We start from the raw sequence: 26,526 nt of genomic DNA, 5'->3' as shown, positions 1-26,526 counted from the left end.
ACAAGTCAATTGAATATTTCAGCATTAAATAATAATAAAACAAAACATCTTATAATTTCCTATGCTCAAGTGAAACCAAACTACAGAGATCTTAAGGCAGGCGATCACAATCTTGGCCAAAGTGATGGGTTTTAAAATGTGTGTCTGCATGCGTTTATCATGACGTCACGATGCCCGAAAGTGCTTTATAGCTAAAGCTGGCTCAATTTTCTTAACTTAGTGTAATCACTGTTGTAATATAGAAAACATGGGACTGCATTTTACACACTCCCACCCAGGCTTGTGTTTTCATTGGCGAGCATTAGGGGGGCTGTCCCATTAAGTAGGGCAGATGCCCACCCCACCACCTTCACATCCACCCCCGAGCTCACCCGAATAACATGTGGGCAAGTGCCAAAATTCACAGCCATTCCAAATTAAGAACGGCATTCTTTGATCTCACCGAAGAGGAAAGGCTGAGTGTCTTCTGAGTTTGCGGCCCTGACCTCATGGATTACCTTTTGGCGGCTATCTATGCCGTGTTGGGGTTTTGACTTCCACAGTTTATCAAAGTATCTGTGTTGGTTGCAGTGTAACATTGGGCAGTACTCTGGGCAGTGCTCGCAGGACACTGATCTTTCCTGTTGCGGGCGCTTCGCATCGCAGCGCTGGCAAGGTCACTCTGCTGGGTGGTTCAGGGGTTGCTTTCCCTGACTTGCATGATCCCCCCGTGTCTGTGACCCGAAATTGTGGACATAGGGTTGGTTTCTGCTCAAGTAAATACTCTCTTCCCTTAGGATGGTCCTGTGTTGTTCCCGCAGCTCAGGCAGTCTAACTAGCTGGATTTTCTTGTCGGGGGTAAGATCATCTTTAGCTTGTAGAAGGTCACAGAGAGTGAATAATCTTCTACACCCACACAATTCTGTTTTTAATGAGTTCAGACTTTAAATTGCCATATTTACATCCTTCTGCCATCCTGTAGTGATTGTTTATTTAGGAATCGACAGGTTCCTCAGGCAGTTGGACTCTCTTATTAAAATTGGTTCTCCCCATATTTTATTGGATCTCAGGTTGAAATAATTGTTGAATCATTTTAAGCGTTATCAAATTTGCAAGATGGTTCATCAATAGCTTGCCGTGCAGTGATGTCATCTGCAATTGGCTCAATTGAGCAAACAGGTATATTGACATGTTCTGCTTCTGATTTTCATTTAAGACCTGCAGAGATGCTATATCTTAAAAATCTTTTCCTCCAAAGGCGCAAATTCTGTGACTGGACTGGGCCATGGGTGAATCACAGTGGATCTGGAAGTACGGAATTGCGGTCCATTTTGAAGGTTTTATAAAAGTGTGGACATAAATAAGATTTATAAGCTTCCAAGATAAGCTTCCACTTCTTCCATCGGGCAGGAGATACAAAAGTCTGAGAACAAGCATGAACAGACTCAAAAACAGCTTCTTCCCCGCTGTTACCAGACTTCTAAACGACCCTCTTATAGACTGACCTCATTAACACTACACCCCTGTATGCTTCACCTGATGCTTATGTAGTTACATTGTGTATCCTGTGTTGCCCTATTATGTGTTTTTTTAAATTTCCTTTTCTTTCATGTACTTAATGATCTGTTGAGCTGCTCGCAGAAAAATACTTTTCACTGTACCTCGGCACACGTGACAATAAACAAAATCCAATCCAATGACATCGCTGTTCACTGCCGAAGAATGGATCTTCCCACTTTTTGGCAGGCAATCCAAAATGGCGGCGATACGCTTCTGCCTGAAGGAGGGAGTCTTCAATGACTGAGTGGGTCGGCTGGCAGCTGACTTAATTTAATCAGTGGTATGGCATGGAGAGTCAGGACGTGTAGAAAACAATCACAGGCCTGGTGTTCAGGAAATCGGAAGTTTGCGAGGTACCTGGACGAAATTAAGTTATTTCTTTGCTGAATTCAGGAGACACGTGTTGAAACACGGAGTCAGGGAGTGGGATTGCGACAACGTTTTTCAAACAATGCTTCTGACTGAATGGATGGAAAGGGGGCTCTCAGCACTGGCTGGCCTGGAATTTAGTAAAACATTATCTCACCCTTACAGGCTGTGAGCTCTGCTTGCCAAAGCTGGACTTCCAGGGCAGATTCAATGGAGTCTTACGTTGGAGTAAAGAGTCATAGAGTTCTACAGCATTTACACGGGCCATCAAGCACCTATCTACTCTAATTCCATTTTCCAGAACTTGACCCATAGCCTTGTGTGCTGTGGCATTTCAAATGCTTATTTAAATACTTCTCAAATGTTGTGAGGGTTCCCACCTCTACCACCGCTGCCCAGACTTCTTGCATTCATCGGCCACTCCTGGAAGAACCCACTCGCCCGGGTCATATGTACCCTGTGCACCACCTCCTCCTGCACAAGGATGAGCTTGATTCAGTTCAAGGTGGCACACAGGGTACATTTACCCGGGCGAGGATGAGTGGGTTCTTCCAGGGGACGGTCGATGAGTGCAAGAAGTGTGGGCAGGGGCCAGCGAATCATGCACATATGTTCTGGGGTTGGGAGAAACTGGAAAGATAGTGGGCAGCTGCGTGTGGGTCATTATCTAAGATTGTGGGGGTGGAGGTCAGGCCCGACCCAATGGTGGCGATCTTTGGGGTATCAGAAGTGCCGGAGCAGCCGGAGGGGAAGAGGGCTGCTGATGTGGCCATCGCCTCTCTGATTGCCCAGCGAACGATCTTGCTATGGGCGGCACGGTAGCACAGCAGTTAGCACTGTTGCTTCACAGCTCCAGGGTCCCAGGTTCGATTCCTGGCTTGGGACACTGAGGAGTCTGCACGTTCTCCTGCTGTCTGCGTGAGTTTCCTCCGGGTGCTCCGGATTCCTCCCACAAGGAAAGGCGTGTTGTTAGGTGAATTGGACATTCTGAATTGTCTCTCTGTGTACCCAAACAGGCGCCGGTGTGTGACAACTAGGGGCTTTTCACAGTAACTTCATTGCAGTGATAATGTAAGTCTACTTGTGACAATAATGAAGATTATTTAATTATTTATAAATTGTGGGTCAGATAATTTGCTGCACTTGACGGTCTGGCTGGGGGACTTGTACGATTTTCTCTGGTTGGAAAAGATTAAATTTGAGTTGAGGGGGTCAGCGGAGGGCTTCGAGACACAGTAGGGGTTGCTCATGATGCTGTTTGAGGAACTGTTCATGGGGAGGGGGTAAAAATTGTACAACTGTGGACTGTGAGTTTGTGGAATGTATTTTTGTATATGCTGCTGATTTTTACACATGTTTGGAATAAAATACATTTAAAAAAAAAAGAAATTGGGAACTGCTTTTTGGCTTATCAGGACTGAGACAAATGTGCAGGAGAATTGTTCCACATTGGTGAAATGCTCTCTCTTGTTCCTACCCGAGGTACCCCCAATAACGACGCTTAGAGTGTAAACGGTAAAGAAGGCTTTATTAGACTAAGAACTATGCTAGAGCTGAGACATGTACTGACTGCTGCACAGCCCATGAGGCAGCCCTTTATATACGGCTCACAGATGGGCGGAGCCAGAGGCGGAGTCCCCAGGGTTCCAAGCCCGGTCTTGAAGGGGACACCACCTTACATGATGATAAGGCAGTAACCGTTCATCACACTACCTCCATGAATATGTAGTTGCTGCTGTATCGAGCCATGATTCAAACTCAAGAGTATCTATCAGGAAGTAAAACTTTGGTCACCCATTGGTTTACCCACTGCCCCAAGTCACACCACAGGACCGATAAATGCCTTATTAACTCTGTCATTAGACACATTAGTGTCAATCCACAGCAGATTATGTACAGCAACCAGCAGGTTCAATAAAACAGTGTTGGACCATCTCCTGTGTCGGAAGCCTGTTTCTAGTCTCACTGCATCCAGTTGCAGTCAATGTTAAACCAACTCAGATAACACATCAGGTTTGACTTCAATTTGCCCGAGCCAACTCACCACTAGATTTCCAACGTACTGATGTCCGGAGGACTAAGCAATTTTGCATCCCTGGATGCTCCCGACTCAAAAATCTTCCACCAGTTAGTCAATCTGCCAACCCTTCTGGAATATCCGGGAATCTCCAGGACCGCGTAAAAGATGATTTGCTTGAAACTTGCAACAAGCAACATGTGGGGGAAAATAATCAGAGACTTCTCCTTGACCAAACTGGAGAGACGGTTTAGGGTTAGATCTTTCCAAAACTATTGCTAATTTTGGCCCTCAGCTGACCGATCAATCTTTTCACTTCATAGAATCATAAAGTTTTACAGCACAGAAGGACGCCATTTGGCCCATCGTGTCTGCACCAGCTCCCGAAAGAGCTACCTAGCTAGTCCCATTTCCCAGCCCTCTAAATTTGTCACTTTCAAATATATATCCAACTCTCTTTTGAAACATCCCATGGAATCCGCCTCCATCACTCTCCCAGGCAGCACATTCCAAATCCCAACAACTCTGAGTATAGAGATTTCTCCTCATCTTACTCCTAGCTCTCTTGCTGACCATCTTGAAATTGTGACACCCTAGTCAGTGACTTACCAACTAGTGGAAACAGAATATCTTTCTTTGACCTGTCAAAATTGTTCATAATTTTGAACACCTCAATAAGGTCACCTCTTAATCTTCTCTGCTCTAAGGAGTACAAGCTCACATTCTCTCATCTTTTCTTGGTTTTTTTTATTTTAATTTTTTATAAATTTAGAGTACCCAATTCTCTTTTTTCAATTAAGGGGCAATTTATCATGGCCAATCCACCAAGCCTGAACATAATTTTGGGTTGTGGGACCCTCGCAGACACGGGGAGGATGTGCAAACTCCACACAGACTGCGACCTGGGTCGGCACCGTGAAGTAGCAGTGCTAACCACTACACCACCGTGCTGCCCTCTCATCTTTCCTTGTATCTAAAATTCCCCATTCATGGTATAATTCAAGTAAATCTCCTCTCCACTCTCTCTAGGGCTTTAACAGCCTTCCTTAAATACGATGCCCAGAACTGAACACAATATTCCAAATGTGGTCTGACCAATGATTTGTGGAGGAGTAGCATCACTTCATTGTTTTAATAATCTGTGCATCTATTTATAAACGACTGTTTCAACTTCCTCCCAGAGACGGGATTGCTTCATCAAGAACAGGACTGTGTCACAGCAGACTTCCTCAATTAGAGAGAACATGGTGAGGAATGTCCAGGTATAATATTTTACAGCACAGATCACTGAACACGCACATCCCAACTTGATCATTTAAGGTGCTTGTATTGTGATTCAACACACTTGCTTCACTACCTGCTCACCGCGGCAGATACTACCGCAGTTTATAAAGGTCACATGGTCACCAATGGTGACATTATCAAATGTGGCTACTCTTAGATATATTACTCAACAGTTGAATAATGAAGATTTAGTACCTCGATAATTACTTTAGAATAAATTTTGAAAGGATTCACTGAACCATGAGAGAAAACTGATTGTAACCGAAGTTCTTGGATTCAATGTACAATTTGTTCTGTCATTCCCAGGTGGCAAGTTCGAATATGCTCCGAGCTCCTGTTAAGATCCCTGCTGATGTTAAATGAGAGGTTAGCCCAAAACCCAGAAGGGTAACTTGGAACATCGGTTCTTAGGGATGTATATTTTCAATTTGGTATACTGTGGGAAAACATATGCAAACCAAGGTGGAATAGTCCAGTAATTTTGTGATCAACTAATAAAGAATATTTATTAAAAGAAACACACTAAAAGTGGGTGAATTACGATATAGATCGCAACCATCGGCCCGGTGGGAATCACCCCGCAGTTCCAGTCCGAAATGACACGCATTTTTCAGGGGAATCGTGCCCATGGTAGCGAGACCCCTTTAAGGGGGTGGGCTTTGTGGACCATGCAACCAGCTCGGGACCAATCGGGTGGGACCACGCAAAACACGGCCAATAAAGAGAAAGGGCGGTGCCCTGGGAGCAGGGACCTGGGCAGTGTGGGTCCCGGAGCTGGAGAATCAGCACCTATCCAGTGTTGCTCTGTGCCTCTATATAGTTGCCTTTTCTGACTGTTAATAAATCCCTTTTAGTTGTTACTGGAAGTCTCCAGTGTATTGTCTCAAGCCACTACATTGGCTACAAGGTAAACGGCTCGATTGTTATTCTTCAAAGCGGGCAGGGTTAAATCTTCAAAGGCAGATGAGAAGTGGGAACCTCCGACAGTAGCACCCAAAAGGGAAGATACCAATGATTGGAAAGTTAGAATAATTCGACCAGGAGGCTGAAGACTGGAGCCAGTAACACGAACGGCCGGCCATTTCTTTGCAGTGAATGAGATAGCAGGGGAATACAAGCAGAAGGTAATATTTTTGACCAGTTTGTGGGCCTCAACCCTACAACCTGATACAAAATATTACATCCCGGAGGCTCCCGACTCAAAAACCTTCGACCAGTTAGTCACATTGGGCAGGAACATTTTAACCCCATGCCCTCGATCATCTTGCAGCGGTCAAAATTCAACTCTGCTGTTCGGGACCTACAAGAGTCAATCTCTGTCTTGGTAGCCAGGCACTGCCAAATGGCCGAGCATTGTGGGTTCGAAGCAGCGCTCAGCGATATACTATGTGACCGCCTGAGTTTGCAGGATCAACAACCTCAGCATCCAAAAAAGAATCCTGGCTGAAACTAAAATCACGTTAGACAAAGCGATCAAGAGAGCTCAGGCGACGAAATGCATCGAAAAAGCACATCCGAGATCCAAAGCGTGCCGGAAGGGGAAGTGAATCAGTTGTGGGGCGGTATGGCTGCGAGACGTGCGGCAAAATCAATGGGCAGAAGTAGAGAACCAGATAGGGTCCTCAGGACTGGATCAAAGTCAGAGAACCAGGGAAAGAATGGGTCGCCAACCCAAGACAGGGGTGGATTGTTTTTGGTGTGGTGAGAGATCACCCCCAGGAAGTTTGTCACTGTCACGAGTTTGTGTGATTTCATTGTAACAGAAGAGTCCATATCCAGGTTTGTTGCCACGTTAGGCAGAGCACACCAATGTTAAAATAAACCGCAGCAGCAATCCACGACGCCACTGAACCAAGTGGAGAAGGTTCTGAGGAGGAGCATGAAATGTACAGTCTGAACGTCGACAGTAAATAAGACAGCCCCAATCAAACTAATTCTGCGAGTGAATGGAAGACTGTTGAAAATGGAAGTCAATACTGGGTCATCGGTTAAGGTTGTGGGGGAGCAGCCGTTTGATTATATTTGGGAAGCGGCTCAGACCCTGAATTTAGGTAGCATGACAGCCAAGATGTTGGCTTACATGGGGAAAGCCTAAAATCCTTGGGACCACCAGTACACCAGTAACATTTAAAGAACACAAAGTCCAACTCCCTTTGATTAAGGTGGAGAGATACAGACCGAACCTGATGAGAAGGGATTGATTGCAGCGAATTAAACTAAATTGGATCGGTATCTTTAAAGACCTAAACAGCTGTTTTCAAGATCTCCTTTGAAGATGCGTGGTCATGTTCCACAATGCATTAGGTCGGATCAAGGGTGTGAAGGCGACCAGACCAGTCCCTTATGCCCTGAATCATAAGGTCAAAGCTGAGCTAAAGATTTTAGAAGAACTGGGAATCGTTAAACCAGTGCAATTTTCCAGGTGGTCAGTCCCCATAGTCCCTGTACTGAAGCCCGACCAATCAATAAGATGATGTGGTGACTATAAACTCATTATCAACCAAGCCGCCCAGCATACCATGGAAACCGCCCTTCAGGGCATCCCAAACGTGATGTCTACCTAGACGATGATGTAGTCATTGGAGTCACACATGTTAAGTTTAGAAGAGGTTTTAAAGAAGTTCAGAGACATGGGGTTCTGCCTTAAAGATTGGAAAAGATCTTCCAGGCCACAGAAGTCACGCACTTGGGGCTCTGAGTGGATGCCACAGTTCTTTATCCACTCGGAGAAAAAGCCACACGAGTGGTCCCAGAACCCAGGAATGTAGCCGAGCTGAAACCCTTCCTGGGACTGGTTAACTACTATGGCAGGTTCATTCCAAAGCTGGCCATGACATTGGCACCACTGCACCAGTTACTATGGAAACAACATTGGAAGGAGCAACAACAGGAATATTTCCACGTGGCAAAATGAGCTCTGCAATGTTTCAACCTCTTAGTTCATTTTGACCCGGGGAAGCCAATTGTGATGCCTCGCCATAAGGGATAGGGGCTGTTCAATTCAATAAGATGGAGGACAAATTAGAATGACCAATTGCTTTTGCCTCAAGGACCCTCTCTGGAGCAGAGCCAATTTACGCCCAAATCGAAAAGGTGGGACTGGTTGTCATTTGGGGTCTGACAAAATTCCACCAATATTTTTACTGACGCCAATTTGTTACAATAACCAACCATAAACTGCTCCTGGGTTGGAGGAAAGACAAGCCAATATCCCCAATTGCCTCCGCCATGGTGCAGCATGGGCCTTGCTGCTAGTACACCTACACCTTCTAGCACAGGTCTGGCGCACAAATCTCTAATGTGGATGCATTTAGTCGATTTTCTGTGCCAAAGCAGGTGTCACCACCGCCAGTATCCCAAGAAATCATCTTGGCGCTGAATATCTTGGACACATTGCCAGTATCATCTGGACATATACAGAATTGGATGCTGCAAGATCTGGTATCCCCAAGGTGAAATGGATGATACAAACAGGTCGAGAAGTCCGAACAGCTGAGGCCCTACTTAGCCCGCAGGGATGACTAACCTGCGAAGATGAAGTAATACATTTTGGGCTCTCAAGTCGTTGTTCCACCACTCTTACAAGAATTACACAAAGGCCACCCAGGCCAAACAAACATGAAGATGCTGGCTTGCAGTTATATCTGGTGGCTGGGAATCGATAAAGTTATTGCGGAAAAGGAACAGCAACGCAGTCCCTTCCAAACTCACCAATGGTTACCTCCTTTGGCCAATCTCCATCTCTGGGACTGGCTGGATCGCCCATGGACCAGAATGCACATCAACTGTGCAGACCCTTTCTTGTGCAGGATGTTTGTTGTCCTGGTAGACGCTCATTCCAAAAGGCTAAGAGATGGGAACCATGACATTGGTGGCTATTGTGGACACCTTATGCCGGATATTTGACATACGGTCAAGCCGAAACCATCATGTCTGATAATGGCGCCTCTTTTACTGGGGCTGATTTTCAATGCTTTGTTCAATCAAAGGGAATTCAGCATATGAGGACAGGCAGATATTATCCAGCTGGTTGGTGGAAGGGGCCGTACAGACTTAAAAAAATATTATGAGGAAGCAATCAGGCCGGCCATTGCTTCAGCGGTTGGCCAATTTCCTATTGGTCTACATCACGTCCCGTCTCCCCGCCCCAGACTACAACGTGGGTCACGATGACTAAATTGTTTATGGACTGTTGCCTTAGAACTTGTTTGGTCTTGACATTTCCTAATTTGGCAGAGAGGGTGGCGGCGCATCAGACATCCCAGAAAAAAAAAAATACTTGACAAAAGGGTGACAGATCATTCCAAGTGGGTGACCTGGTTCTAGTTCGGAATTTTGCCTCAGGGCGACTCTGGCTAGCCAGTCGAATCACATCCCACTTGGGACCTGTATCATATGTGGTCAATGTCAATGGCAGAGCTGTGTGGGAGCATGTCAGCCTTGTGAGGAGCCGGGGGATGATAACCCCCATTCCAGAACAGATGGGTCAACTAGCAGCCCAGTTGGGAGGTAGTGAGACGAGTCACCCTACAGAAGAGGTGGTATCACCTGAATCATTGTCTTCTGCAGACAACAAGACTACCTCTGCGGAGAATTGCGTGCCGGCGTCAGGGCAGCGTGGCCCGATCGCGGGAATTCTCCGGTCCGGCCCAGGGCTGAGAGAATCCCGCCCATTGTTCTTCCCCTTTGATGTTACCCACCCTGTGGACCCAGCTTTTAGCATATATTGGCCAATTCCCTTATCTCTCCACTTTGAAGTTAACTCTTCTACGCCCCCTTGTTCTCCCCAACACACATAGGCAAACACTTGCTTTGCTCACTGGTGTGCTAATTCGCACATCAAAACATCCCACCTTGCAGCTGCCCTCATGAATTCCCCTCTTTATTTTATTCTATCCCAATTTCATTTCTTAATTTTAATTTTCCCCTATTCTTGATCCACAAATGAATGGTTAACTATGCAACCACTGCAAACAAAACCCACCAAGAAATATCTTGTCACAGCTACTACACATTATTCAATACATTTACTTCTGACAAAGAGTTTGTTTTATTTGTTCATGGGATAGGGCCCTGCCAACAAGGCCAGGTTTTATTGCCCCATGCTAGTGGTGGAAAGCCACCTTTTTAACCCCTGCCTTCCATGTGGCATAGATACACCCACAGTGCATATAGGCAGGGAGTTCTGGTAATTTGACTCAGCAATAATGAAGGAACAGCGGTTTATTTCCAAGTCAATAAAGTTCGACACTGAGCTACGCAAAGAGGCATTAGATGACCAACTGTTTGGTTAAAGAGGCAGGTTTTCAGGAGGAAAGTGAGGTTGTGAGCCAGTGAGGTGGCGGGAGGAAATTCCAGAACTTACAGCCCAGGTAGCTGAAGCCCAGTTAACTGGAGACAAGACTTCATATGGTGGAACAATTAATAACAGAGATGCGGAAAAGTCCAGAAAGATCATAGGGCTGGAGAAGGTTGCCATGGTAGGGAAGGATGAGGCCGTGAAAGGACTTGAAAACAAGCATGAGAATTTCAAACTCGAAGCATTGCTCAATCAGGAGCCAATGTAGATCAGTGAGCATAGGGAGGGTGGGTGAATGAGGCTTGGTGTGAGTTAGGATATCGGCAGCACAACCTTCGATCAGCTTCTGTTCACTGAGGGAGGAAAATGGGAAGGTGGCCGGGAGTGCTTTGAATAGTCAAGTCCAAAGGTAACAAAGACATGGACCAGGATTTTCAGTAGCAGATGAGCTGAAGGACGGGCAGAGCTGGGTGATGGTGGATGCCGGTGTGGATATGGTTGCAATCTTATTTTGGGATCGAGGTTGCGAACGGCATGGTTTGACCTCACACTGTTGCCAACACAGGGATGATGGCACTCTCAAGGCAACAAGAGTTTATGCCAGGGACCAAAGGCAATGGGCTGGATTCTCGGTTTAAGCGGCCAAGTACCGGCTGAAACTGAGAATTTGTGGGCGTTTTACAATGCCAAAAATCGGCGCCAAACCCTCACCAATTCCGGGACCAGTGAGGGGTTAGCAGCGGTGCCGGGTGAAACTCCCGACATACGCGCCAAAAACCGACGGAGAATGGCTGGGCCCCTGGCCGCGCATGCGCACGGCGACGTCCTGCAGTGGTCCAGCCGTACAACATGGTGCCGGCTGTGCACAGACCCGACCCGCCATCCGCATTCCCACAGGTCACCCCCTGGCCACCCCCCCCCCCCCCCCACCCAGCCCTTGCAGAAGCCCATCCCACCGGCCACCGGCATGGATCCCGGCCACGTGGAGTGACGCTGGACAGAATCCGCAGCCGCCACGCTGGGTTCCTGACCGTTCAGACCACACATCAACTGCACGGTCAGGGACTTGGCCCATCAGGGGCGGAGCATCGCAAAGGATCTGCAGATGACGTGCCAACGCCGTTGCAATGGCGTGTGGCACGCTACGCGATGACACCATTGGGTAGCGGAGACATGCAAGCAGGCATCAATCCGGTGCCGACCCCGATTGGGGCATCGGAGTGCATTCTCTGCCCGATCGCTGATTACAATACAATACAAGTTATACCCTGGCTACAACTGGATATGTAATAATAGAGCTTTGACAAAGGGTCATCTGGACTCAAAACGTTCGCTCTTTTCTCTCCCTACAGATGCTGCCAGACCTACTGAGATTTTCCAGCATTTTCTCTTTTGGTCTTAGGTAACAATACACCCGGGTGAGAGTAGAACCCATCAAATTGGATGACGGAGGAGAGATGATAGGGGAAAACTGGTTGTTTAGTGGTGTGAACGACTGCATTTGCGTTGAAAAGGGTGATGACAGAAAGGTTACCATGGCCACAGGCAGATAGTGGGTAATTTTAATATTAGCTGTTTCAGTAAATCAGCAGGGATTGAAATAGAACATAGAAAAATACAGCACAGAACAGGCCCTTCGGCCCACGATGCTTAGAGGAACTCAAACATGAAGGTCCAGGAAAGTCGGGCGCAGATTTGGAAGACAAGCATGAATTTAAAAACTCGAGTGAAATTAGGGTGGAAATTTGGAAGTATTTCACAATGGCAGAAGGATCAAGGGTAGGTTTTCTTTTGAGGAGAGGGGTGATGACGGCAGATTTGAGGTGTCGACCTGTTGAAACTACAACACAGGCTGCTTGCATGCCAAACAACATAAGCAGCAAATGACAGGCAGAGCTAAGCAATTCCACAAACAATGGATCAAATCCAAGCTCTGCAGTCCTGCCATATCCAGTCGTGAATCAGTGCCTGGATGAGTGCAGCTCCAACAACACTCAAGAAGCTCAACACCACCCAGGATAAAGCAGTCACTTGATTGGCATCCCTTCCAGAAACATTCACTCCCTCCACCACCGATGCACAGTAACAGCAGTGTGTACCATCTACAGGAGGCACTGCAGGAACTCACCAAGGCTCCTTAGGCAGCACTTTCAAACCCACAACCACTACCATTTAGAAGGACAAGGGCAGCAGATACCTGAGAGCACCACCACCTGGAGGATCCCTTCCAGTCACTCACCATTCCAACTTGGAAATATATCGTCATTCCTTCACTGCCGCTGGGTCAAACTCCCTCCCCAATAGCACTGTGGGTGTACCTACACCACATGGACTGCAGCAGTTCAAGAAGGCAGATCGCCAATACCTTCTCAAGGGCAATTAGGGCTGGTCACCAAATGCTGGTCTAGCCAGCGAAGCCCACATCCCATGAAAATGAATTAAAAAAAAAGATTTGACGAGCAAGAGGTAAGTACCCGAGGAGAGAGAACCGCTAGCCACATCAGCTGTCGTGGGCCCAGGAAGCAAAGTTGAGTGGTTAGCAGATTAGTGGGAGTAGATGGTGGAGGGAGCAAGTGTGTCTTATACACAATACGCCATCAAGAGAGGATGAGGGGAGATTGGAGACTAAGCTTAGGGCTAAGTCAGGGATGAACTTTGGAGGAAATTTGTCCTGGTGAGCTCAGAGGAGGGAAACGACAGAAGCAGCTGAATGAATTTTCTCGATCTTGGTAACATATAAATCCATGAGCTCAACACACTTGTTGGAGGCGGGAGTGGAGGGGACAACGGGTGGGAGTTTCCCCACCTTGCCAATCCTGGGATTGCAAATTACCGCCCGAGGTTCATCAAATTATCCGTCCCAACCATGACGTTGCCCGTGGCCGGCGGGATGGGAAGATTTAGGCCAAGGAAGATGAGTTCATGAAGAAGGTTTGTCGTACAGAATAGAAGCCAGGATCATTTTTGCAGTCCAGAAATTATCTAGAAAACAAAGAAAGACGCACAGTCGAAAACCAGGCCTTCCATTTAATGGAGGCCGTTAAAAAAAGTGCTCCATTTTCTCTACAAGCAACAAAACCAAGTTATTTAATAGAGAGTCAGCAATAATATGCTTGTGGTGGTATGTATTAGGGGTCATGTGGGACTGTGAAGCCGAGATGCTATTGGCTGACAGATCCCGGGTCTTGGCTGGCTGCCGACTCCTGACTCCGCCCTGAAGGCGGAGTATAAGAACCCGAGCTTCTCCCCGCAGCTTCATTCTGTTGCTGAGGACAAGCATCGCTTAATAAATTGTAGCGCACAATGACTTACGAGAGACGAGAAGTGATGAAGTCGATCCAGGCTTTATTAAGCGGAATGTAAGGGAATGAATGCTGAAGCAAGAAATGGGAGAAGTGGCTGGATTTCACAGAATGGGGGGAGAAACATATTTCTCGCCCCCACTATCCTTCACTGTAAGAGTCGAATGGCAACTGACGTATCTAATGTGCGGCAGGCTAAACAGGAGGAAGCCTTGCCCTCAAGGGCTACTAGCCAAACCCAGCAGCACGGAACCAAGTGGTGGGTAAGTAGGCTTAGGGAGAACGTTGATGGATTCTAGAACCAGTTAAGTCCCTTGGTTATAGGATGGACAATCTGGGGGAAAGGGGGGGTGGGGGGCTGTCGTGGTGGTGAAGAGGGAGATGATGGGGTGTAGGTATTGGAGGCCAGGTAGGGAGGAAACATCTTGGGCTGGGGAGGCGGGAGGTGATCACGCAAATGGCACCCCCAAAGGACATCCCCACCTTCCAATGCAGCCGTTTAAACACAGGTTTTTAAAAAAACATCCCACCCATTCCCGCCTGCCTGCTCTCACCAAACGGATTTTGGTGTGGGCAGTGTGATACCCGGATCAAGTGCCTTGGTAAGTTGACCATTAACTATTTATTTAAATCTGGTGGATGGGCTGTCGATTTCACCGCCTGGGAGACAGCTGGGAGGTGGGCAGAAAGGTGGGATAGTCACCTCTCTTATTTTATGCGACCAAATCCACCCCCCCCCCCCCCCTCCCCCAACCATTAAAAACACACCCAGCGTAAAATTCAGCCCATGGAGAAGGTTGGTCAGAAGCCTAGTAGGTTCAGTTGAGGTTTTCAAAAATTGGTTAGACGTTGTCTGCAAGTCATTCAAAAAAGTGAGTTGGATACTGGGGAGGGGGATAGGGTAGGTACCGAAGAACGATACACCATGGCAGAGATTAGGAGCCAGGATTTTCGATCACTGCACTTGAAAGCTTAGGGCAGGAGGTGGAGCAGAGAGATGTGATATATATGCAAGGGGCCAGGGGGTGAAAGCAGGTAGCCCTGGTGCCCAATGCCAGGAGTCCTTGATGCAACGCTGCAAAACCTTCAATGACCTTCCACGAGATGTCAAGGTCAGTGAATGCATTGTTAAGTATGTTATCCCACCAACTACACCACTAGCCTGACACACAACTCAATGCACCACACCACTATAATGCGACGGTCTGAGACATATAGAGTTGATGTGGGACTTAGAGCAGTATGACCCACACTGTGATGTAAGAGAGCACATGACCTGCACTCAGGGTCAGCCTAGTGTTGGACAGAGCCGTTTATATCGTTTTTTAAAAAACTATCTGAATCCCTGTAAAATGTTTGTCCGAGTTATAGGCAATGGAGGGTCAAGTTATTTACATGGAGTAATAGTTCCGTTTCCTTTTTGACGCAGCTCAATTCCAGCCATAGGTGACTGTGGCACTTTCTCTCTGTGTCTGCATGGGTTTTCTCCCAGTCCAAAGATGTGCAGGTTAGTTGGATTGGCTATGCTGAATTGCCCCTCAGTGTCCAAAAAGGATTAGGTGGGGTTACGGAGATAGGGTGGAATCATGGGCCACGATAACGTGTACTTTCCAATAAAGTGGGCGGCACAGTGGTTAGCACTGCTGAGTCACAGCTCCAGGGATCCGGGTTCAATTCCTGCCTTTGGTCACTATCAATTTTCAGTTTGCACGTTCTTCTCATGTCTGCGTGGGTTTCCTCCCACAGTCCAAAGATGCGCAGGTTAGGTGGATTGGCCATACTAAATCATGGGCAGCACGGTAGCATTGTGGATAGTACAATTGCTTCACAGCTCCAGGGTCCCAGGTTCGTGTGATGAACGGTTACTGCCTTATCATCATGTAAGGTGATGTCCCCTTTAAGACCAGGCTTGGAACCCTGGGGACTCCGCATCTGGCTCCGCCCATCTGGGAGCCATACATAAAGGCTTGCCTCATGGTCTGTATAGCAGTCAGCTCTCGTCCAAATCTGTAGCATAGTTATTAGCCTAATAAAGCCTTCTTTACAGTTTAATCTCTAAGCATCATTATTGAGGGTACCTCAATTTATTAGGCTAAACTAGATTCAGGATGGACGCAGGCCTAAAACCAGAGAAGCTCAATCTGGAAGCACGAACGCCGGAGGCAAAGGAAATTTTTAAATACTGGCTGCGGTGCTTCGAGGCCTACCTGGACTCCGCAGAGAATCCCATCCTAGGGCCACGCAAGCTGCGTATCCTCCACGCCCGTGTGAGTCACAGAATCTCCGCCACGCTCGAAAAGGCGACAATTTATGAGGAAGCGATTGAGTTGCTCCGCAAGCGGTTTGTCAAACCCGTCAATGAGGTGCACGCCCGGCATCTGCTCTCTACCTGCCGGCAGCGCTCGGGGGAAATCGCTCGACGAGTTTGTTGAGAAACTCACCGCGCTGGCCAGGGACTGTGACCATCAGGATGTGACGGGGAAGTCCATATGAACCTGCACATCAGAGATTCTTTCGTGTCCGGCATCCGCTCGACCTACATCCGGCAGCGACTGCTCGAAAACGGGGCAAAAGAACTCCAGGAGACACGAACGCTCGCCTCCTCGCTGGAGGTGGCCCGACATAACTTGGGTACGTACCCCGCGGACTCTGCCAGCCCCCCCCGGACTTCCTCAGACTCTCCCGTATTACAGGCCTGCGCCACGCGGCGACCCGCTCACCATGGGGGCACACATTGCTACTTCTGCGGGCAGGGCCAGCACCCACGCCCACGCTGCCCAGCCCGCTCCGCGATCTGCAGTGACTGTGGGAAGACAGGGCACTTTGCGAGGGTCTGCCTGGCCAGACCCAGGGGCCAGAAAAACAAAGAACAGCCGGCCCGAAAATCAGGCTCTCAGGCCCTCAGGCCTCGCAATGCTGCTGCGCACCGACCCGACACGTCCTCTTCTGACACTTCATCGGCCTCGTGCGAATCATGGGAGCGGCCATCTGGTCGGCGGCCATCTTCTCGACCCGACACGTGCGACCGATGGCAGCGGCCATTTTACGACTCCGACTACCCGCGACTGGGTGCGATCACCCTCGATCAAACTCGGCCAAAACACCTGCAGAACTCCATGATGCAGGTCCAGGTCAACGGGCACGACACTGCATGCCTCTTCGACTCCGGGAGCACGGAGAGCTTTATCCACCCTGAAACGGTAAGGCGCTGCTCCCTACGCACCCATCCCACATCCCAAACCATAGCCCTCGCATCTGGGTCCCACTCGGTACAAATCACGGGGTACTGTATTGCGGATCTCTCGATCCAGGGTGCCAAATACACCCGTTTCAAATTTTATATCCTCCCTCACCTCTGTGCCCCCCTGCTGCTCGGACTGGATTTCCAGTGCAGCCACCGAAGCCTGACACTGAAGATCGGCGGACCCTTGCCCCCCCTCACGGTGTGCTGCCTTGCGACACTGAAAGTCGCACCCCCCTCGCTATTCGCTAACCTCACTCCCGACTGTAAGCCCGTCGCCACCAGGAGCCGGCGCTACAGTGCCCAAGATATGGCTTTTATCAAGTCAGAGGTCCAGCGTTTACTGGGAGAGGGGGTCATCGAGGCTAGCAACAGCCCTTGGAGAGCGCAAGTGGTGGTAGTCCGGTCCGGGGAGAAGAAACGGATGGTCGTGGATTATAGCCAGACCATAAACCGATTCACGCAGCTTGATGCGTACCCCCTTCCTGGCATCGCGGAAATGGTAAATCGGATCGCCCAATACCGAGTCTTTTCCACGGTCGACCTCAAATCTGCCTACCACCAGCTCCCCATCCGACCAAAAGACCGCCTCTATACTGCCTTCGAAGCAGCCGGCCGGCTCTTCCACTTCCTCAGGGTCCCCTTTGGTGTCACAAATGGGGTCTCCGTCTTTCAAAGGGCGATGGACCAAATGGTGGACCAGTACGGTTTGCGGGCTACATACCCGTACTTGGACAATGTCACCATCTGCGGCCATGATCAGCAGGACCATGACGCTAACCTCAAAAAGTTCCTCCAGACCGCCTAAGCCCTTAACCTGACCTATAACGAGGGCAAATGCGTTTTCCACACCACCCGGCTGGCCATCCTCGGCTATGTCGTGGAAGACGGGGTCCTAGGTCCCGACCCCGACCGCATGCGCCCTCTTAAGGAACCCCCTCTCCCCCGCAGCCTCAAGGCCCTCAAACGGTGCTTGGGGCTTTTCTCCTATTACGCCCAGTGGGTCCCCAAGTATGCAGACAAAGCCCGCCCACTCCTAAAGACCACCACATTTCCCCTCTCGGCTGAGGCTCAATTGGCCTTCAACCGCATCAAGGCCGACATCATCAAGGCCGCCATGCACGCGGTGGACGAAACCATCCCTTTCCAGGTAGAGAGCGATGCATCAGACATCGCCCTGGCTGCTATCCTCAATCAAGGAGGCAGACCAGTAGCGTTCTTCTCCCGAACCCTCACCGCCTCCGAGATTCGACACTCTGCAGTCGAAAAGGAGGCACAAGCCATTGTGGAGGCTGTGCGGTGCTGGAGACACTACCTCGCCGGTAGGAGGTTTACCCTCGTCACCGACCAACGGTCGGTCGCCTATATGTTCGATAACACGCAACGGGGCAAAATAAAAAACGATAAAATTTTGAGGTGGAGGATCGAACGCTCCACCTACTCGTACGATATCAAGTATCGTCCAGGGGAGCTCAACGAGCCCCCAGATGCCCTGTCCCGCGGCACATGCGCCAACGCGCAGGAGGACCGCCTGCAAGCCATCCACAATGACCTCTGCCACCCGGGGGTTACCCGGCTCGTCCATTTCATCAAGTCCCACAACCTACCTTACTCAACCAAGGAGGTCAAGGCCATGGTCAGGGCCTGCCAGGTCTGTGCGGAGTGCAAACCGCACTTCTATCGGCCAGACAAGGTTCGGCTCGTGAAGGCCTTGGGCCCCTTTGAGCGACTGAGCGTGGACTTCAAAGGGCCCCTCCCGTCCACCAACCGTTATGCCTATTTCCTCACCGTGATCGATGAGTTCTCCCGTTTCCCATTCGCCATTCCCTGCACCGACATGACCTCAGCCACGGTGATTAAGGCACTGCACAGCATCTTCACCCTGTTCGGTTTCCCTGCTTATATCCACAGCGACCGGGGTACATCGTTCATGAGCGATGAACTGCGTCAGTATCTGCTCAGCAAAGGCATCGCCTCGAGCAGAACGACCAGCTATAACCCACGGGGAAACGGGCAGGTGGAGAGGGAGAACGCGACCGTGTGGAAGGCTGTCCTTCTGGCCCGGCGGTCGAGAAATCTCCCAACCACCCGCTGGCAGGAGGTCCTACCCGATGCCCTACACTCCATTAGGTCACTCCTCTGCACGGCCACAAATGAGACCCCTCATGAGCGATTGTTTCTCTTCCCCAGGAAGTCTACCTCCGGGGTCTCGCTTCCACCTTGGCTGACGGCTCCGGGACCTGTTCTTCTCCGGAGGCACGCGAGAAGCCATAAAACGGACCCCCTAGTTGAAAAGGTCCGACTGCTCCACGCCAACCCCAATTACGCCTACGTGGAGTACTCCGACGGCAGGCAAGATACGGTTTCCCTCCGGGATCTGGCGCCCGCTGGATCCTCCACCACAGACGCCCCTTCCCGCGCCGCTCCCCTGCAGGACCCGTTGCCCCCTACAACACACCCCCTTCCGGCCCTACCACCCGTTGGTGAGCTCCTACCATGCCCCCCCTTGCGCCCCCCCTTTACACACCCGGCCGGCGCCGGCTCCGCTACCCCCGGCCCTGCCTAGTTCCTCTACCCTGACCCGGACCGAAGCTCCGACCGCTGTGCTCCCGGATGTGCCCTCAACCGGGACGTCCGTGCCCGCCGCACCACCACCCGAACTGAGGAGATCGAGGAGGACGATCCGGCCGCCGAGACGGATGGACCTATGATGGCACTTCACCCCCGCCGGACTCCTTTTTAAACAGGGGGTGAATGTGATGAACAGTTACTGCCTTATCATCATGTAAGGTGATGTCCCCTTTAAGACCAGGCTTGGAACCCTGGGGACTCCGCCTCTGGCTCCGCCCATCTGGGAGCCATACATAAAGGCCTGCCTCATGGTCTGTATAGCAGTCAGCTCTCGTCCAAATCTGTAGCAGAGTTATTAGCCTAATAAAGCCTTCTTTACAGTTTAATCTCTAAGCATCATTATTGAGGGTACCTCAGTTCGATTCCCGGCTTGGGTCACTGTCTGTGCGGAGTCTGCTTGTTCTCCCCGTGTGTGCGTGGGTTTCCTCCGGGTGCTCCGGTTTCCTCCCACAGTCCAATGATGTGCAGGTTAGGTGGATTGGCCATGCTAAATTGCCCTTAGTGCTGGGTTAGGTTACTGGGTTATGGGGATAGGGTGGAAGCGTGGACCTTGGGTAGGTTGCTCTTTCCAAGAGCCTGTGCAGACTCGATGGGCCATATGGCCTCCTTCTGCACTGTAAATTCTATGATATCGACAAGCATGGAGACAGCTTGTACCCTTTGTTTGCAAATAGTTCCGAGAGTCAATGAAGGGTTACAGTTAACCTACGGATGATTATGAAAATTTCTTCCGATCTACCGAACTGTAACTAGCACCTGAAACAACCATTGTATACCTACCAACAATCTGTAAGAAGCATGACTCATCTAATATTCACCAATATGATTCTTCACCTCACCCTCACATGCTTAATCCTGCTGCAAACATCACATCCCCACCTCACAGCTCACACACACTTGTTGGTTATTCAGCCATGATAGTCACACCACCCAAACTCACTGGCACACTTCCCTCTCCCTTGCAGGCACACAACGAGCAGGAACTGACCATCAGGGGATAGGAACACCTGCAGTTAAACCCTCCTTCCCCCAATGGTGAAGACAATGGAGCGGAGGCTATGACCAGTGGCAGGATTGAAACCATCGAAGGTGATGGTATCTGTATACCTAACCCTCCTTCTCACGTCCCACACTCTTCTGATTTACAAGCTGTGGATTGTCTACTTCTTGCTGTTTCCCCCCTCCACAAGCCTATCCTTTTGCCTTTCTCCTTTCAATACCCAAGATTTCACACCGTGGAAGAGTGGCAGCAGAAGAACAAGAGGGAAAGAGTAGGAAGACACACATCGATGATAGGTTGGAGGTACATGTGATGAGACACTGGGTATGAGTGGCCTGCAGTCAGGGTAGGGGCTGAGATAGCGCAAGTGCTAGCACACTGGAGCGCCAGGTCACACACAGCTTCTTGTGCCTAGCACTCAGATAGGAAGGCTTACAGAAGAACAGTGATGGCTTGCACAATGAAATGTTTTGTACATTGACTTCCTAAAAATCTGCAGACACTGTCAAGGAGCTTGAAGGAATCTGACCAAAACTTGACAAAGGGCTCTGCCCAGACTTTGGAAACCATCCATTCTAGTGCGGAAGTGGTAACAAATCTATTAGCACACTGCCTGACTCAACAAGCAAGGCACCTCTGATGGCCAATGTCTTAATTTCCATTGATGTGTAAGCAGAAGCCTCCCTCAATGTCTAAAAACTGCAATGGAAGCTGAGACTGAAGTCATGCAAGGTTAGCTTTTGGCACAGTGGTCATCACTGCTGCCTCACCATGCCAGGGACCCAGGTTCAATTCTGCCCTTGAATGACTGTGTGGCGTTTGCATGTTCTTCCAGTGCCTGTGTGGGTTTCCTCCAGGTGCTCCGGTTTCCTTTCGCAGTCCAAAGATGTGCAGGTTGGGTGGATTGGCCATGCTAAATTGTCCCTTAATGTCCAAAGATGTTCATGTTAGGTGGGGTTACAGGGATAGAGTGGGCCTATAGAGGGTGCTTGTTCAAAGAGTTGGTACCGATGGGCCGAATAACGTTCTTCTGCGCTGTAGTGTTTCTATGCCTGCACAAGCTCAGAATGTTGTCACCATGGTGATAAACACCGAAGTTAAAAGCAGTTTGAGGGAGACACAGCAGTCCAGCAATTTGTCTTCCAGCAAATTAATATAATTGCTGAGGTGCGGTCTTGGGGAGGGGGGAGTGGCAGTGGCTCAGCGGAGCAGAAAGACGACAGCACTCGTCCTCCCAGTGCTGCCATTCCACCATTATCCTGGCTGCTGGTCTGTTAGCCAGGCCAGACTACTGCCAGCCCAGCAGAGATGATGACGATCAAAGCAAGGCCACCTTGGCCCAATGCATAAATAATTCCACAAACAGCATTATTAGTGATACAGAGGATCAAACAAGAATAATGTTTCCTGGCATGAGAGGCTAGGGGAACAATTTACAATCTACAGTGAAGGCATTAAACGCTGTATAATGAAAGTGGACAAATAGAAAAAAATATATTTCCCTCAGGGAATTCTATGTTAAAATTCAAACCAATTAATGGTACAATATTCTTCACAAGTTGGCCTGGCCAATATTTTTTACTATTGTGGGCACGTATTTCCCATCTCTAATTGCCTTTGCACAGAGTGGCTGGTAGGCCATTTCACAGGGCAGTTGATTGTCAACAATATTGCTGTGGATATTGCTGCGGGCAGCATGGTGGCACAGTGGTTAGCACAGTTGCTTCACAGCTCCAGGGTCCCAGGTTCGATTCCCGGCTTGTTCTCCCCTTGTCTGCGTGGGTTTCCTCCGGATGCTCCGGTTTCCTCCCACAGTCCAAAGATGTGCAGGTTAGGTGGATTGGCCATGATAAATTGCCTTTAGTGTCCAAAAAAAGGTTAGCTGGGGTTACTGGGTTACAGGGATAGGGTGGAGGCGTCGGCTTAAGTAGGGTGCTCTTTCCAAGAGCCGGTGCAGACTCGATGGAACGAATGGCCTCCTTCTGCACTGTAAAGTCTATGATTCTATGATCTGGAGTCACATGTGGGCCAGACCAGGTACGGGTGGCAGATTTCCTTCCCTAAATGACATTAGAGACCCAGCTGAGTTTTTAACAACAATCGACAATGGTTTCATATCATCATTAGCCTATCCGTTCTAGATTTTTATTGAATTAAAATTTCACCATCTGTTGTAGTGGGATTCAAACCAAGGTCCCCAGAGTAGTACTCTGGGTTACTAGTTCGGTGACAATACCACTATGCCACCCCTTCCCCTATCACTAAAATCACCAAAACAGGTAACCTTGTCATTATTCCTTTGTTTCTTGTGCACAAATTGGTTTGCAACTTGTCCTACATTCCAACACCAAACAAGCTTCAAAATTAAATCGCATTTCATTGACTGTGAAGTGCTGAGACATCCTGAGGGCATGAAAGGTTATATATAAATGCAAATCTTTCCCCTTTTATACCAGGTGGGTCCAAGATGTATATTCAAGAGTCACAGGATTAGTTATGAGGCAGAAACATCAGGGGATAATTTCACAAACCAAACAAGTAATTTTTAGGTGTCTTTTAACTTGGTTTTTGCACTTCAAGATGACGTTTCGTGCTTGAAATCACCAAATCTGCTCTAATATTCCTTATTTCTGTAGTACGTGCTCGAGAGCTTTTGCAAGCTTTATTTTCTATTGGTGTCAGTTTATTTTTCCTGGATACCATCTAACTAATTAACTGATGAGGGCATCTGCAACAGAAAATTGAAGATTGCTGCATAATTACAGGATGTATCTCAGTGTGGATCCATAACTGAGTTAAGCAACATATCCAAGTGCACATTATAATGAGCTAACTGCACAGTTCAGATCCGTTTGAATTAATTGCTTATGCATCATTCGAGCTGGGAATTTATTTTCTGATGAGTTCAACAGAGTATTTGTGATGCTACCATTGTGCTTTGGGGGTTTCTTTCCAGTATAGCATGCTGTTTGCACTGCCGCACCCTATACTGCAACTTCACTCGACTGGATGAGTCAGGAAGAATTCAAAATTTTCTACCCAAGCTAATGTGTGACCATATTCACCCAAGGTAAGGGCTCTAACAAGGGCTCGAACTTTGCTCGTCAGCCTCCATATGGCAGAATCTGAAACACTTAAAAATATATAATTGCGGATCGAGACCATTTCCAGGTTCCGACAACCCCCCTCCCCCCCCTCAGCGTGCACGGTCTGGGAGATATTTCTGGCCAATTAAGATGCCCTCCGGGGCAGCAAGATGGCACAGTGGTTAATACTGTTGCCTCACAGTGCCAGTGACCCGGGTTCAATTCCTGCCTTATCGGTGTGGGTTTGGTACAGTTCCCCTGTATCTAGGTTTCCTCCAGGTGCTCTGGTTGCCTCCCACAGTCCAACGATGTGTAGATTAGGTGGATTGGCCATGATTGATTGCCCCTTAACGTCCAAAGATGTGCAGGTTGGGTGGGGTCACGGGGTTGGAGCAAGGGAGTGGGGCCTGGGTGGGGTGCTCTTTCGAACGGCCGGTTGGAGACTTGATAAACCGAATTGCCTCCTTTTCCACTGTAGGGATTCTATGATTTTATGAAGTCCACTCGCCTGGTGGGTTCCGGAGGTTGCAGGCCCCACAGGAGGGCTTGCAGTCTTGGGGGGACCGCAACCTTACTGGCAGAGTTAGACACTGCCACTGCAGGATGGGAAATGTCAGGGCACCTCCATTTTGAGGTTCCCTCTGAAGGGGTTTGAACATTTCAAAAAAAATAATTCTGATCCAAAGTTGCCAGGCTGTGGCCGAGAAATCACTGATTCATGCTGCTCCAGTAGCAGGGGATGTGGGGAGGGAATAGGGACAGGAGGCCCCGCAGAACCCCTAGCCTGCCACCTCCAGGTACCTGCTTGGCTTTTGCCTCTGTAGGGCCTGTAAACTGCTGAGAAAAGCACTGTCACCAATCCGTCCATTAACGGGTACTTAATTATTCCGATACGCCTCATCCACTGCTGGGTGGATAGCTGATGCTGGTGATGAACACGTTGGGTAACTGACCTGATCCCCTCCTATCTAAATTTCCTCCTGTCCCAACTTCAAACCCGCCTCTGTGGAACGGGGAAGGTTTTGCGCATGGTGGCTCGGCGGTCTCTCGGTGGGCAGTACTCTCACCCTTTGATCAGAAGATCAGGGTTCAAGTTCCATTCCGGAGATCAGAGTACAAAGTCCAGCTGAAACCTCAGGGCAGTTCCAAAGTGTTGCACTGTTGGAGGCGCCATCATTTGAATGAAACACTAAACTGAGGCCAGATCTGTCTGCTCATACGAAAATTAGGAGCGGGATTTTCCCGCTGGCTTCTGAATGCCACTGTCAGGCTCAAACGGGAGTCAGAGGCCTCCATTGCGTGGGAAACGTTTATTCATCTGTGACTTACCCCGAATTGGTGATTTTAGTGGCTAGAAAGTGGGCTCGCCTCCGACAGCAAGGCCTGGGAACAGGATGGAGTTGGGACACCAGCCAGTGCCAAAGGTTTTTAGGCCCAACAGACGCCATGCCTGCCTCCCTCGGGGACAAAAATCCTCCTCGAAAGATTCCATGGCACAGCTGGAAGAAGAGCAGTGGAATCCTTGCCGATATTTATCCCTCAATGAAAAACTAAATGCATCACATTGCTTTTGTGGGACATTGTTGTCTTTCTTTATTTCTTTCTGGCCTCCCTGAAGAAATAGAATGACCTTGTCTTCCCATATTACCACTCGAGCCTTTGGCAGTCATGGGGTTTTGATCCTGCTCCTAATTCATATATTTGTAAGTTAATTCATATCGTAACTGAACCTCAAGTCATTTTCCGCTATTCATGTTTGAGATGTGGACATGGCTGACTTCAGGCTGGCATTTATTGTCCATCCTCAGTTGTCCTTGTGAAGGTGGTGGGTAAGTCACTGCAGTACCTTTGGTGAAAATGCTCCCACACTGCTGTTAGGTAGGGGGGGGGTCCAGGATTTTGGGCCAATGCTGATGAAGGAACAGTTGATATTTGACAAATAATGCGTGCTTTGTCCTTCTTTAAAATGAGGAAGGCCCCATGGCCGAATGGGTTCCCAGCCGAGTTTTATAAGAAACTTGGGTTGGGGCTGGGGCCCTGTTAGTTTAGATGTATATTGAGTCGATGGTGAGGGAAGAGCTCCCCCCTACTCTGTTGCAGACCTACATATAGCTCATTTTAAAGAGGGATAAAGACCCGGAGCAGTGCCGAACGAGAGTTTTTCGAAGAGGTCACAAAGATGATTGATGCAGGTAGGGCAGTGGATGTTGTCTATATGGACTTCAGTAAGGCCTTTGACAAGGTCCCTCATGGTAGACTAGTACAAAAGGTGAAGTCACACGGGATCAGGGGTGAGCTGGCAAGGTGGATACAGAATTGGCTAGGTCATAGAAGGCAGAGAGTAGCAATGGAAGGATGCTTTTCTAATTGGAGGGCTGTGATCAGTGGTGTTCCACAGGGATCAGTCCTGGGACCTTTGCTGTTTGTAGTATATATAAATGACTTGGAGGAAAATGTAACTGGTCTGATTTGTAAGTTTGCAGACGACACAAAGGTTGGTGGAATTGCGGATAGCGATGAGGACTTTCAGAGGATACAGCAGGATTTAGATTGTTTGGAGACTTGGGCGGAGAGATGGCAGATGGAGTTTAATCCGGACAAATGTGAGGTAATGCATTTTGGAAGGTCTAATGCAGGTAGAGAATATACAGTGAATGGTAGAACCCTCAAGAGTATTGAAAGTCAGAGAGATCTAGGTGTACAGGTCCACAGGTCACTGAAAGGGGCAACACAGGTGGAGAAGGTAGTCAAGAAGGCA

The 26,526-nt window shown here is 48.9% G+C and overlaps 1 protein-coding gene across 4 annotated transcripts in view; it reads right to left on the bottom strand.

The window, feature by feature from the left end:
• zdhhc11 (zDHHC palmitoyltransferase 11) overlaps positions 1-26,526 on the bottom strand; it is a 210,534-nt gene that overhangs the window by 92,655 nt on the left and 91,353 nt on the right. The window lies entirely within an intron of this gene.

This window comes from Scyliorhinus torazame, chromosome 6 (assembly GCF_047496885.1).
Source record: "Scyliorhinus torazame isolate Kashiwa2021f chromosome 6, sScyTor2.1, whole genome shotgun sequence".
Taxonomy (NCBI): domain Eukaryota; kingdom Metazoa; phylum Chordata; class Chondrichthyes; order Carcharhiniformes; family Scyliorhinidae; genus Scyliorhinus; species Scyliorhinus torazame.
This window is presented reverse-complemented; position numbering and strand designations above follow the sequence as displayed.